This window comes from Anopheles funestus, chromosome 3RL (genome assembly GCF_943734845.2).
Source record: "Anopheles funestus chromosome 3RL, idAnoFuneDA-416_04, whole genome shotgun sequence".
NCBI lineage: Eukaryota > Metazoa > Arthropoda > Insecta > Diptera > Culicidae > Anopheles > Anopheles funestus.
This window is the reverse complement of record NC_064599.1, coordinates 78,217,240-78,231,971: the sequence shown is the minus strand read 5'-3', so window position 1 is coordinate 78,231,971 and position 14,732 is coordinate 78,217,240. Positions and strand designations below refer to the sequence as shown.

The window sequence follows — 14,732 nt, the reverse complement described above, 5'->3', positions numbered from 1 at the left end:
TAACGTTAACGGTATATCAAAACTACTCCAGAGGAAGAAAAAGCAATGCCCTGATCCCATTCTGGCGCCACCGAATCGAATCGTGTCCAAGTGGCGGCATTCGCTTGAGTAACTATCATTCCGTCTCGATTATGATTACGACGATGATATGGATTACATCCCGGGTCTGGATAGTGTTTTGCAATCAAGCATCGCTGGAGGCGAAAACATTCGGAACCCACCGGAAACTAATGCCGCGGAATAGTGTTAGTTTTATTGAGCAATTTCCCCAAAAACTGCGGTTTAAATTCATTGTTTTCCAAATGGGTTTCTTAGCCACACCGAAACAATGGAGTTGCTAAACGCTATCATTATTAAGCGAATTGAGTTATTAGAATTAATGCAGCGCAAGCAAATGGTTCGTCTTTTTGCGCTTCATTAATAACGACCTAAGTTTATTTTCTTTTGCGGTTAATGTGTTAAAAAGAAAACAAGATCTCATCTTGTTTTCTTACTTTGCACCGTCCAGAAATCCGAATAGCAGCTCAAGTGCGTCTCAAGTGACGGAACTGGCTGTCCTCATCCGTCACTTCAAATACTGCTTTCGCCCACTCCGGGAGTTTTCATGGATCTCTAGCAATCACTCTTCAATTAAATCGTCTTTCTTTACGGACATCTTAAAATCTCGCTCTCTCGCTGTGTAATTCGTCAACGAGCGTGTCTGTCGAGCGAAGAAGCCTTTCATTTGAACATTTCTCAAAATAAAAATAATAACGTCAATCCTACAGAGTAACGTTTCTACTTCAATATACGACAATTTGTGAGGTTAATGTAAGCGGCACCATGCCACTCTTCATGCCGATTGGTCCCAAAAATAGTAACGCTTGAATTGGTAAACCGAACTTTTATGGCTTTTCGATAAGTCCTCAATCCCGGTCACGCCCGCTACTCCCTGCTATTCCTTTTTTGGAAAGCGTCAGTTCATTTGAGCGTAACTGACCAATGTTGTAGAACTAATCTCGGGACGTCAGTTTGTTGATTAAGCTATAAAGTGGCTAGTTGAATCGTGTCCTTTCGGAACAATATCTGAGTAGGGTGCTGTCAGCACATTAATTGTCTCGTTTCCCAGTTTTGCACATTAACATAATGCTATTCGCCACACTCGACGTCCACGTAGTTGAAGCCTATCTTTGGTGGATTATCTCGACTTTAACGAGTACAGCGTGTCCTATAAATCTCTGGACAAGAGAGCTACCGGCAAGCGTTACGTCTAAGGAGACGACAGCGTCAGGACTCGTAGAATCGTTATGATGAGTGCTCCTGATAGTCATGGGCAATTATCATTTTTGACAGAGCGCGAGGTAAGTAGCGGGAAGATATCGCATCACCCACGCTGCAATGCTTCCGTACTGTGAGGAACTGTTCAACACTCCTGTCCAAGGGAATGCACGACACGGTATCGTACACAGCCTTGTCTGTCCATTCCTTCTCTCCGAGCAGTAGCAAATGGGATGGAAAATCATGATTCTTGCACACAGCGAAGGCGTTCCAATCTTCTTTTTTTTCTGTATGCTTCGTACCGGGACATCAAGATGAATCTGGACGGGTGTAACAACGCTTCTGTGCTGTGAGACGTGAAAGTGGCGTATGAAAACAGCCATTCCGAGGGTTCGTCGTGCTGTTACGATGTAAACAAACGATCTCGTCGGCGTATTGAAGGTACTTCTTGTGACAAGGTTTTGCATTTCGATGCTAGGATAACGAGGTAACGAGTTCTCTCCGGTACCCCTTAGTGCCTAGCGCCAACCCTTGGTTCTACTTTGATGAGCGAGAATGGAGTATCGTCCCTCCATTTCATGACAGAGACGATGGTAATGTTTTTCATGTCTAGTGGAGCGCAATTGACACGTGTACCTTTGTGCCTCGGTTGTTACAAGATACAAGGAGGCAATGCTTATCTGCGCTAGGTAGCAGAAGCCTTACGACATTTGAGATGTGTTGAACAGATTTTTTTTGTCCCTGTAGCGCTCCTAATTACAACCGAAGGAACTTTGCCGTAATTCACGCCAGACAAGCCATGTTTCTTGTTTGCTCCGATTATTGTTGGGTTTGTTTTCGCTTTCTTCACGTTCCAGCAGTAGCTCTAATTCCGTTGATTGTTTTGAAACCAGTCCCCATATGTGCGCTAGGTGCTTCAGCTGGTCATATTTTGTCTCGTGATGTTTACGTCCCACCATACGCTATCTTGCAAACAGACATTTGTCAACTAATCCGTATGATCTTTGGAAGAGCACTCCAAATAAGGCAGCTTTCATGATATGCCTTGAAGCGTATACTTGGGCAACAACAAAGCAGAGAAAAAATCTTGTCTGATAGCGTTACCATTTCCAGAACGTCTTCGGTTAGCGTTCTATTTGCCGACCCAGTTACCAATTCGCCGATGAATCAGTTGTCCCGCCTCAATTGATGTCAATTGAGATTGCAAAAGATCTGTCAACTGAACTGGCCATCATCATCAGTTTCCCGTCGCCGGGGGCCCGAAATGGAGCAACAACAAAAAAAACCTGGTAAACATAAAAAGGAACAAAATAAATCGATCTGTTTGTCTTCTGGTTCGTTGGTAGTTTAATTATTTAATGGCAAAAGTGTGCCATATCGCTGGTATGTTCGCTCCCATCTAGGGAAGGTACGTAACGGCTTCATTTAATTGCTGGAACTGTTGCGGTTTTTTTGTCTCTTTTATGACTTTTATCTGGAACGATATAATGTATTTCCGCGAAAATTGTTCAACAAAGAAAGGAGGTCATGTGAATGTAATACTGGGTTTAATTTCCTACGAATCAATCGCAAATCATTGTATCATTTCATTCAAAGTACCGTAATATGTAGAAACCTTGGTGCTGTCGTTGGTATAAAAATATTTACAACAGCTAAGAAGAATTCGTTACTAAGCGAATTGCAGCAAACCAAGAGTTGCCGTGGGTTAAAAATGCATTAGGTCATCGTCTGCCGGAACCGCACTGAACGAGCTTAAGCAGTGAGTCAACAGAATTATGCTGCACGGAATCGTTCTAGGTTGGATCGTGACGTACATACGCACAACTACGTATTTACACATGGATGTGCCAGCTTTACAAATCCTTTCACCGTTGGAATGTGGATGCCTGAGTCCATCAAGAACACTGCACGACGACGACGCAAGGGCATACCGGAGCCATCGCCCGTATATTATGCTCGTTGGAGTCTGAAGTCATTCCCAAGCAAAATGGTTGATTGATTCGTTGACGGCAGCCTGGAAGAGAGTGGGTTTTGGGACCGGTTCTACATCACACGGACACTTGACAGCTCATCACCGTGTGGAAGTGTGTACGCTTGTAACTCGAAAGCCCATTGCGTGAAAGGTTCCTATCCGTTACTCTATAATCGGTTACACCCAACCCGTTAGGTTTTGGAGCCGTTAGCAAGCAAAGCTTCAATCTGATCAGCACCCCGATGGCGTTTGGTTTGCTTCGAGTTGTGGAAAAGCAGCCATTACGTACCAACTGTCACTACATCCACAAACACACCCTTCACTAATTGGCGAACTCTACGTAATGGCAAGATCTATTGAATTACTTCTCTTAATTGATCACCAACAACACATGCCGGTGTTGGTAACCACTTCTTCCAGGTCCTGCTGCTAGAGGCGACAGTATGGCGTCGATTATGACGTGAAAGATGAAACGATCATCATCAACATCATCGGATGAAACTGAGAAAAATCAATCTATCTTTGGAATTCACAGATAAGAAGCGGCGCGGGGAAAGTCTTTCGTGTGGATCCATTACACAGCATATCGGTTAAACCGTGCATCCCGTTTATATTCCTTAATGAACTTCATAAAATTGTGCCCTGCCCATGACCGAGTGTTTGACGTTTACGTTAGCGAACATAGTAGACGACCCGGGAGCATCCACACGCACGCAACGGCGTTAGCAAAACCATCCGTCATCATTGCAAACTTAACCGGTCACTTAATTGATGTGTAAATATTTGTGCTCGAGATAAATTTCATCCCGGACAGGCCCGGGACCGGGCCTCAAGTATGCAGATGTAGTGATGGACGGTAACGCTTCGAAAGACAAACACACCACACCGGTAGGAAGGCCGATTAAACAAACGTCCAGTTGGCGGCACTGGGTAAACAAGTTTGGGGCGCAACGGGGGTAAAGTTTTGGACTGAAATCCATTGGCGGCATTGAATATGTGGCTAGCAAAGATGCAACACAATTGTACTAACAAATGGGGAATAGAATTGTGTTCGCATGAGGTAAAGTTTGTTTTTGAAATAAACACAAATGGTATCCTTTATGGTGTGATGAGATGCAGCGAAACTGTCGTACAATAATAAACAAGAAATTCTAAGTCGTTCATAACCACAGAGAGATTAAACTTTTTTAGTGTCGGTTATTAATCATTTTGCCATATTTATTATACCACGAAAGTTAGGACAGATGTCAAGAGTTCCCATCGCCTCAAACTCTTCAGATACAGATGATTCTGATGACGTCAGAAACGGGCTAATGTAAACGCTCTCCGCCTACACTGATCGATACATTGGAAATCAAAATAATCACAACCAAAGTCCACCAATATATGCCCGACTTTGTGTCGGGTTGACTTTCAAGCGAATGTTTATATAATTGATTCTTGAAGCGTTTAACTAATAAAACGTTGAACGAGACGTGCACAATTGGGTGTTTCTTTTTTCTCTCAGACGAATGGTCGATGCTAAAAATGGCATCAAATTTTAACGCACCTTATTGCTAAAAGCAATAAACTTAACAGGCGATTTCTCTGGGACAAGGACACATCAAGCGCTCCACAAATCACACTTACCGCCCCCCGCCCCAGCCTCCAGACGCCATGAGAAGGAAAGGCACTCAGAAGGGTTGAGAAAAGTTTTGAATGCTTTTGCCCATGCTGTTTGCGGTTGGAGCGATGGGAGCTGCAGCCATGAGTGTTGGGTTATGACATCATCGTACGGCTAACCGGTCTGCGAACTGGAGCCCAAACGAGCCGGGTCCGGTTCGATCGTCACTGTCATGCTGGCGAATAATAATTACCCAGCGAGCGTAAAGAGGGCAGCACGAAACCAAGAGAAATGCCTAACATGACGTCTTGCCGTTTATGTGCGGAAGATGAAGTCGACGTAAAGATGGAACTCGGCAAAACTGTTGCAGGGGAACAATATGTATGTAAAAATAACATAAACTTTCATGCATCTTGCGGGCGCACCCGAGATACAGACTGGGGGGACATTGAAATATTAGCTTCCACACAGCAGTGCGGAAAAGATCTCCCGAAAACAACAAAGTGGTCAAACGGGATGCAAAAATAACAGTCAAAAAGGAAGAGCAATTTAAATTTAAACAACCACCAACAGGGTTAGCACAACTCGATCTCGAAATAAACTACCACTACAGCAACATTTTGAAGAGCGGAACACATACACACACAACGAGAAGAGCTCGATTAAGAAACGCGGTGAAGAACTCAATTTAAAGAAAAAAACGATGCGAAAATTCGCGTCCGAAAAATGCGTCGCCAAATCGGATCACGATGACCCTGGGTGAGCGGAATGTCGTGCTGTTCCTTGTTTCTCTTCATTTCGCGATTGTCTAACTGATCCGTAGGGGAAAGAAATCGCTTTTTTTTTGCTTCAGACGAGACGAGTTCTAAACCGTTTGTTGTTAATGTGCCAGCGATTAACTCTAATCGGTTTGGCTTATGTTTTTATTAGTGTCATTTTATGGTGGAAGGAATTAATTGTAAAAGGACAAACAAAAATAACATAATGGTTGCAAATGAGGGTATTAGTAAAGGTATTAGGAAGTGATTTTTTTCCCTTGTGGCCTTCGTCAAACATTTTTAGTACATGTTACAGTTTTATTGGAAAATCAGTTGTGGTGATACAAAGTTATATTTCCTGAGCGGAAGAATCTGTCAACCACTGGACATTGTTTGCGTGTTATCATCGCTCGCCAACTGTCAAACGTGCGTGAGAAAAGTCTAATGGAGAGCATTTTGACATCAACTAACCTCCCGAGTCATGGAGACATGAGCAGAGGTTACAGCTTGGGAAAATGCATTGCCTTTCCGCCTTGTTCTTCTGTGGACTGACATCAACTCCATCCGGTAAGGCCGGTGCCGCAAAGGAAACCCGAACACATACACAAACCGGCCGATGCGATTTCATTTTTGCGGTTTCCACCGACCGAAAACAAAAACAAACCGGCTTAAGCACAGCTTTCCACGGCTTGTGGTGGCCGTGTGAATGGAATGTTTCGAACGGGTGAAGCCGCAACTGCGGAAAAACAGAAGAAAATGTAGAACAAACCCCGCCATCCTTTACAAAAGAGAGCGCACAAAAAAGCACGTGAATCGAATAACGGCAGAAGCCATGCGAGAACAAACAGGCGGAAAATGACATTAGCGGTGTGTGGAGATTTGCACGCTTCTTAAGATGGTTGAACGCGGTCTGTTGAGCCCAGATAGATAGGGAATGAGTCTACTTGCGGTGGTAAATAATTGAAATTTATTACCCAGGATCGTTACGGCCGGTGGTAGTAAATGAGCTCGGGAAGGAAAAGAATTGCACCATGCGAGGCACACATTACATACGCTTCTCGGGGGAGCCACAAATGAAACGTAACGAACGACAAATTGATCAACTCATGAGAATCTTTTCTTCCCGTTTTTGTCTTCATATTTCAAAGACAGAGTTGCCAACTTTTTCTTTCGACATCAAGCACTAAAAACCCTCTACGCGCCTTAGTAAACTCATTGAGTTCATCTGTTTGCATAAATTTAGGCGCAATATGTCTTGAATGTTTTACAATGCGCTTCACACCATCATGAAAATCTATTACTTATCAGCTGCATGTTTTGTATCGTTTAGCTACCATTTATTAATTAAAACCTAAAGCATTTAGCTTTCGAAAAATGTTGCAAAACGATTGCCTTTAATAAAGTGAAAACTATGGCTGGTACCAAAAACAAATGTCAAATGAGGTTAAAATGCCGCCATAAAGCGCTGAATGTATTTCTTCGCTAATGTAGCAGCACAAAACCCCATTCGCTTTAAACAACCGAACTAAAGATCGTAAAAGTAAATGAAACATCATAAAAAGTGCAATAGCCCACTGGAATGATCACCGGAACGAAGTAGACAATTCTCCCGCAGCAAGAGGAAAACGGTACCAACTTCAACATGCGCTGATCGTTTCGGTAGATAAGGGCTATAACGTTTCAAACACTAGCATCTCTTCCCCGACGCCGATAGGGCGCGATCGGTCGATAAATCGAAATTATTTGCTGCATCCCGAAAGCAACGGCAAAGGTAATGCAAACGTTCGATGGGTTTTGTATCGCTTTCGTTACATTTTACTTCTTCGGCTCTTTATGAGGCCGTTTGGTGGCGCTGTCGCTATCCAATTCTAAACCGCATCCTTTTGCGGCATTAAACGTACACTCGCAGCTATCGTTTTGTGAAGCGGGAAATCGATCCATTCTTCACGCGCACGCCATGCAATAGAATTTCCACTGAGGCGCGTTTTACAATCCACGAAACAACATCTCGGGACTTGGGAAGATAGCTGTAGCGGGTCAAACAGGCGCCAACTTTTCCCTACAATGGAACAGTATATCTTGCTTTCACGAAAGGTAAATGAAAGACTCGGTACCGTTCGAAAGCCTCACTGCTCGTTGAAAGAGCTGTATTTAAATTGCTAGGTACAAGCGATGCTTAACCTATTCCCACTGCTTGTTGGTATCCCAATGCAATCAAAGTATTTGGCGAAGGAATTAATTTTCCACCGCCCTATTAATTGGGCTTCACCTAGGGAAGATCAAATAATCCATTTAAATTAAATATTTAATACCGCTTTACAGTAACGCAAAACTTGGAAAGACTTACCCAAGCCGATTGTTTGACAGGGTGAAAGGATTTACATCGAGTGGCTTTCTACCGAGCCGGTGGTTGGTGGTTTCCTCGTCTATCGATCGCGGGAGCTCTGACAATCAAGCAATGTCAGTACTTGGCCTCGTATACCGCACGGAAGGCAAAGGGCACACATAGCAGCTGCTCTTGCATGTTGGCCTCCTAATGAAGGTGAAGGCAACGTTCAGCTTCACTCAATCACGATTCATTGGCTTTAATTCGTGCTACTAGGGCACCTTTTGGGAAGTAGCGAAATCTTCTGCTGGAGAGAGGCAGGCTAGCTTTGTAGGAAAAAGTAGAATTATTTTTGAACCCATGTGTATGTGTTGGCTGGACGCTAGAATGGCGCATTGCAGCCTATTTAGTATTCTGCTCGAAACTTTGCATTCATACAACGTACGTGAGACGGTATGGAGAAATTTATTGCAAGGTACATGTTTGAATTACTGTCAGTATGTTTCAGCTGAACGAGTTTAAAAAATGGAACAGTGAAGAGTTTCATGTTTTCGCCCACAATTACACTCATCGCTGTCGTTCGCCCTAAAGCAACGCGGTAAAGGAAGTTCGTCCTAACCGCAATGGTAAATCATCCAACGACCTCCTCCGATGTAAGTGATGCTCCAGGCTGTAAGGATATCTTCAAAAAAACAACACATTTTACCACACTTTGTACAAGGAATGCCGCAAGAGAAAATTGCAAAACGGATCACATTTCAAACTCCTCCATTACGGGGTTGCACCCGCCTGGAGAAGTTGAATCACCAAGGATTGCCTATGTTGGAGTAAATGTACGCAACGATCCTTTTTTCCTTCAAGAGACCTACTTTCGTCTTTCTGTTGCTTCTTTTTCCATTTCGCCCACAAAAAAAGAATCCCCAAAAAAGAACAACGGCAAACAAAACCGCGTTGTTGTTTGGAAATGCTTTTTATATTGCTTTGCGATTTATATTTCATGAGGCTCTGGTACGCGCACAAGGACATTTGAAAGCTGCCACTCACGAGTTTTTGACACGCGAACCCAACGTCCATGAACCTGTATGTGTACTCCATTTTTTTTGTTTTTTTTTTGTAGGATCTAATGGTCCTCCCCGGCCTCTTATCGCGGGTGGGAAAAATGCCTAAACAATATTCGCTGCTGTAAGAAATCGGTAGAAGCGAGGGAGTTGGTAGTGTATTTATTTATTCAACGTGTTTTTATTGTATCGGTTAGAAACATCCATCCACGCAATAACATACTGAGGGCGAATGTTGAGCTCATCGTTAGGGTCATAAGGATACACGTGGTGCGCGTCAGTATGTTTGACATTATTGACAGGCGTACGGTACTCGCGTTTTCCGGTGTGTGCGTGAAATGGTTTTATCGTTTCCATGTTTTGGGGTGATAAAACGTAAGATAATGTTTCGATACCTATTAATTTCTAGGATTACCACACCTTTTCCTTGTAACGGTCATCATTGAACGGGTGGCATTTGGATGATATTAAATTCGATAACTGTTGCTGCTACTTTATTGATTTTTGATTGATAAGTTCTGCTACTTTATTGATTTTATCACCTTTTTTGAAACACTTCCGCAATGTGTAGTTGATTGAATTGCTTTTCATAGGGAAATAATACTTGTTTATATTTACAAATAGTCCTTTTTATAACATTTTCTTTTCAGTTATTATCAATGTCCGCTAACGCTTAAAAGTTTTCAAGAAACGCGAAAATAAACCACAACAAACCTCATAATTAATTTCGTTTTATAAACCATAAAAATCGTAAAATTATGCACAACAAGCTTATCAGTAACGTCCCATGCATAGTGCTTAATATACGCATAACCGAATTCACTCAAACACTTGACTCAACTCGACTCAACAAATCTCAACCCACCCCAAAAAAGGTATTGCACACCCCGTCCACGAAATGAATTAATTATGGCGTATCACGACAAACAGCTTCTTAATTACGTTTGAATCCCATTTACTGCCTGGATCCAAAATCATTCGTTTGCGCAAATTTGCTTTTAATAAACCACGCTTGTAGAAAACTCTGTTTGCGTAACCGAAATCAAAACCCGATACGAAAAAGATAGACAAACATCCACAAAACTGTCTGAATGAATCTAAATAGAATTTCCCTTGTCCCGGTCACACTCCATACCCCCAAGCCGGACCATCTTCATTCAAGTAAATAATTAAATAATATATTCAACCATTTTCATGCTTTTAACACTGACGCAGCTTCAGCCGGAGTTCTTGCCCCGGGTGGTGTGCTGCTTTCTTTCAAGAAAAGTGAATTCCATGGATGTAAACCGCACTGGCCACGACAAGCCAACATTACTGACAGACATTGCACAAATGCGATAAATCAATTAACCATCCAACAATTTGCTGGTGGATTGTTTTTATAAGGTGCGTCATAAAGTTGCGCGTTTACAAGGAAATAAAATTGTTTGTTATTTTAAAGTTGCGCAATTTTTAGAAGAAAAAAATGAAAGATGATTTATCAAAGAGTTTCTTTTAATATTGGCCTTAAGATCTTTGTTTAGAAATTTTCTTGATAAAACCGTATATAAGTATCATTTTCTCTCTGTGTAATTGTAGAATATTATTCAAGATTTTCCCAATATTTGTTAAAAATATGATTCTTATTCATACTTTAACTATGTAAACTTTGTGACGTACCTAATACTTCCATCTCGCGCCTTCATCAGGAATGGGATGTCACATCTCTGGCGCTTTCTTCATTCGTCATGTTTTGTTTTTTCATTATTACATTTTTTCAACAACATCATTGAACCTTCCAATTGTCCTGCTACTATCCGAAGCGGATCCAGCAACAAGGGAAAGAGCAAAAAAAACGTAACGAAACAAACAAAAACAACGTAGAAAATGCGTACACCCGGGATAGAAACGGGAACGAATTCCCTCCGCGAAGTCCGATGGAAATTTAATTACGCTATATGAACTGCTTGTTGTCGTTGTCGTGTTTTTTTCTTTTCTTCAATCCGTGTTTTTTGAGTTTTTTCTTTATTTCTCCATGGAAACGCGGACACGGTCTGGTGAAGGCCGAGGCCGATCCATTGACAACCAGTAGCCGAGCCGGGCTACTGGGAAGGAAAACGCATCGCGAGAAGGCATCGCAGATTCCACCCGGAGGAAAGAAAGAAATGCCGTACCGAGGTGATGGACTTAGGCGCAGGCCAGGCAGTCAATGGGTCGACCTACTTGATTTACACCAATTAACTTTCTCTTTTTTTCGCTCGCCGCTCCACGTGCGAGTTGATGATGATATTGCATCGCGAAAGTATCTCTCCCGGCTCCACAGTTTGTCGATTTGTTCGTGTAAGATCACTCACCATTTGACCCCGGTGGTGGTCAAAATGCAAAACTGGTGGAAAACCCTTTAAGAATTCGCCCCACGACAATGGCCAATGTTTGGCTGCTAAAAAAGAAAAAAGCAATAAAATATGGACAATGGAGAGACATAATTTAATTATCACATTCACTTCAGGCCCCCTAGAAGAGGCCCAGGTGTGTTGGGGGGAATTAGGTTCCCAAATTGGAAAACCGGATAAAGACACGTTTCCTTCCATGGTGGTTCCCCAAACATGTTGAACCCATAGTGTCTCATTGTAAAGCATACCCTTCGGGATGGTGCTATAACTATTCTTTTATTTTGTGTTCGGGTTTGTATTTCGGGTAATACATCCGACCCTTCCGGGGGGTGGCAGCTATTCGAACAGTACGTGTCCAGCAGTGCTTTTCATCCGTTTAGCGTCAGTTAGCATCAGCGCCTATTATGCTATCCATCGTTCACCCAGTGGCACTTAGTCGGGCGATTGCTGGGTGGCTTTTTCCCGGGTGAGATTCTAATGGAACGCGTTTCAAAAAAAAGGGTTGCATTCTCGCCCGGTACCTAACCACAACAATGCTACTGCACACAATGCCGTAACGCAGCGGGAGAGTTTTCCGGTTCTTTGGAATCTTTTGGCACCTGTTAAAATGCCATTGTGTGTCTATTGAATTCACCTTTTCCACCCCAAAAGAAACTGTGGGAAACTACATCGCTGGTTGGATTTTAAACTGGAGCAAACATTCCTTCCTCTCCGTCATGGAGCAATGCGTGAATCATCTAATGTTTCTTGCAATTCCAGAATCATTACTAACCTACGAGAAGCTTCTAGTAAATGGCGATGTCTCTGTGTGATTGCGCTGTTAAATCGCTTTTTCATTCTGTTTCCCTAATGGGGTTATTAGTACTGTATTCTTCAATCTTTTTACCTCTTTTTCCTTACTCTCTTAAGAGGTTACAGGTCGAGCTACTTCGTGAGGAGCTCTTATTTTGAGGTTTTCTCTTATCAATGTCCAATAAAACAAAGCACAAAGGTTAATAGGGACTGTTAAGTACAGAGCAGTCAAAATAATCAACCTTTTATTATGCAATCAGTGACATACTTTTGAATATGTGGCTGCCTTATCACGGTAGAGACTTTAAACCACAAAAAAGTGAGAAAATAAATATGGTTAATAGCCCGGCTTGTACTGATGTCAACATCCTGTCTACATCTAATAAGTGTCATGTTTTTTCTTCTACTTGTCCTCTTTAGCAGGGGGTAGAAAATTAATGAAATTAATTTAAATATAAATTAATCGATACACGTATAACTCGGCACGTTCAATGCCACTGCAGGCTATCATAAAGGAGCCTTCGTGGTTTGCCATCAACACTATCCCAACCCATCATCGTCAGTTGCTCGTCTATAATTTTAATCTTAAATACCATCCATTCCGGCCGGGTCGGTGGTATTTTTCATTACACCGCTTATCACACCAAGCTGCTCGTATTCGTTCAACACAATACGGACATCCCATTAGGGGCTCCCCACTAGACACGATAGTGTATCTTTTGCTAGTGTATCCCCTTCACAGCGGGGAGACCTTTTTTCAATCCCACCCTACTCCAGAACGGGGCATCGATTTATGGTCAAAGGTGGCTCCCGAGTCAGCAAACTTCCTCCCGTAGTGCAGGACACACCGAGAGATACCGCGAAACGGGAAGTGTGCGCCACTGGAAATGGATGGTGAGTCCGGAGAGCCCCGGTACAGATGCGAATCGACCGATAGCATGAACGAATCCGGGCGTTGAAGCGTAGCGAACAATTCCTCGACCTCGGACCGGGCCCTGAAACATCACCTCCTGAACTCATAACATAAAGTAAATTCCCTACTCCTCTGGAGGACCTTACAGCATACCTTCACCGCAGTCCTATCGCACACAATCAATCTCGAACGGGAATGCAAACAATCGACCATGGGGATGAAGAAAACTGAAGCAGGGCGCTTCGTAAAGTTTTGTTCGCAATTTTTTTTCTTGTGTCCAAGATAAATGGATGAGCTAAGTACGCAACGATGTAAATATTTGCCATCTGAGTTGCTGAGAACAGGCAGACAAACATTAGTTCTTTGTAGAGGTTACTTTCAAAGGATCTGATTTTGAAGTATGTTGTACTAAACCGCACTCGTATTATTTCTGCTACTTTCAGTTGATCCTGTATTCTGAAGTGGACCCACTCTAGGAAAGGTAAATATGGACACACTTTATCTCACATTGTACTTGAAGACTTGACGATTTTTTATGCTATTTCTGTTTCGTCAACTGTTCGATGTTTATCTTATATTCTATCCTTTTGGGGTTAAATTGTGCAACAGCTCCAACAGGAATAAGACCATCTGTACAATAAAATCTGACATTGACATACATGCAGCATCTGCCTTAACAAAACGAATCTACAGAATCATCAAAAACCTCGTTGACCATCTGTTCTTTCCCAATTTGTTCAGGGAAGATTGAAACTTTTTGGCATTGGTCATTCGTTGCTAGAATACCGCGTCAAATAAATGTATGGCACGACTCCGGACGAAGACAGACTGCAGTGTGCTTGATTTGATAAAATCAGACAAACAAATTCAACCAAAATGTGGACCATTTGGCCGGTCCGCATTGAACAGAGATGCCCCAGAAAGAAACCAAAAGCAACGTTGTGTGGTTGGCAGTGTGCTTTGTGCTTGGCTTGTATTGTGGATATCTTTAAATCTCGGTGATCCGGTAAGTGTCCGCAACGGTGCGAAAGCCCACAATGAGACAATCTTGTCTATACGGGTTTAGGATCTTATTGAAACGTTGACGGTTACTGATTACTGTTCACGATACGTGAGGAGTAATTTTTAACCACCAGTTCCGCTATCGGGAAGTGATCTTTGAACCCCTGTTTTGGCATGAATGATGTCCAATCGATCGATCCAAACGGTCGTTTCATGGCAACTTAGTTGCTTTATTTGTCTACTCATAAATAGTGGAGCTGGCAGTGGTAGGGATATATTTTATCACGATATGCATACACCAGTCGAGTCAGCACATGTACTGCTGCGTCGAAATCGAATTAAAGTTTTATGATTCAACAATTAAATCAATAGTCCAACCGGAACGAACGATAAAACAGAGAGCACCGCTGTGTGGGTGTAAACATGAACGTTCTGAATTATGCAATACCTTCGTCAAAGCAACTGTCTCTGGCCGCTGTAAATCTTCCCTCCTTGGTCGACCCACAGTCACTACGGTTGCTATTGTATGCTACATAAATCATACATTTAATACCACCTTCACCACCAATCCGTTGTAGCTGGCGTTGCCACAGACTGTTACTTGCTCGGGCGTCCTCTTTTCTGTTGTGACGAAACTTCATCCAGAACGTAAGACATCCTCCGTTTATGTCTCAGTTTA

At 42.6% G+C, this 14,732-nt stretch overlaps 1 protein-coding gene across 3 annotated transcripts in view; it reads left to right on the top strand.

Annotated features, from left to right (window-relative positions):
* The window catches only part of LOC125770887 (protein unzipped-like), a 57,338-nt gene that overhangs the window by 5,957 nt on the left and 36,649 nt on the right, over positions 1–14,732 (top strand). For 2 of the 3 annotated variants that reach the window (XM_049440939.1, XM_049440938.1), the window contains exon 3: positions 13,495–13,532. The exons of the other annotated variant lie outside the window; for it this stretch is intronic. The gene's annotated coding sequence lies outside the window, so the exon portion shown is untranslated. The remainder of the gene's footprint in view (positions 1–13,494; positions 13,533–14,732) is intronic. 3 annotated transcript variants of the gene reach the window in all.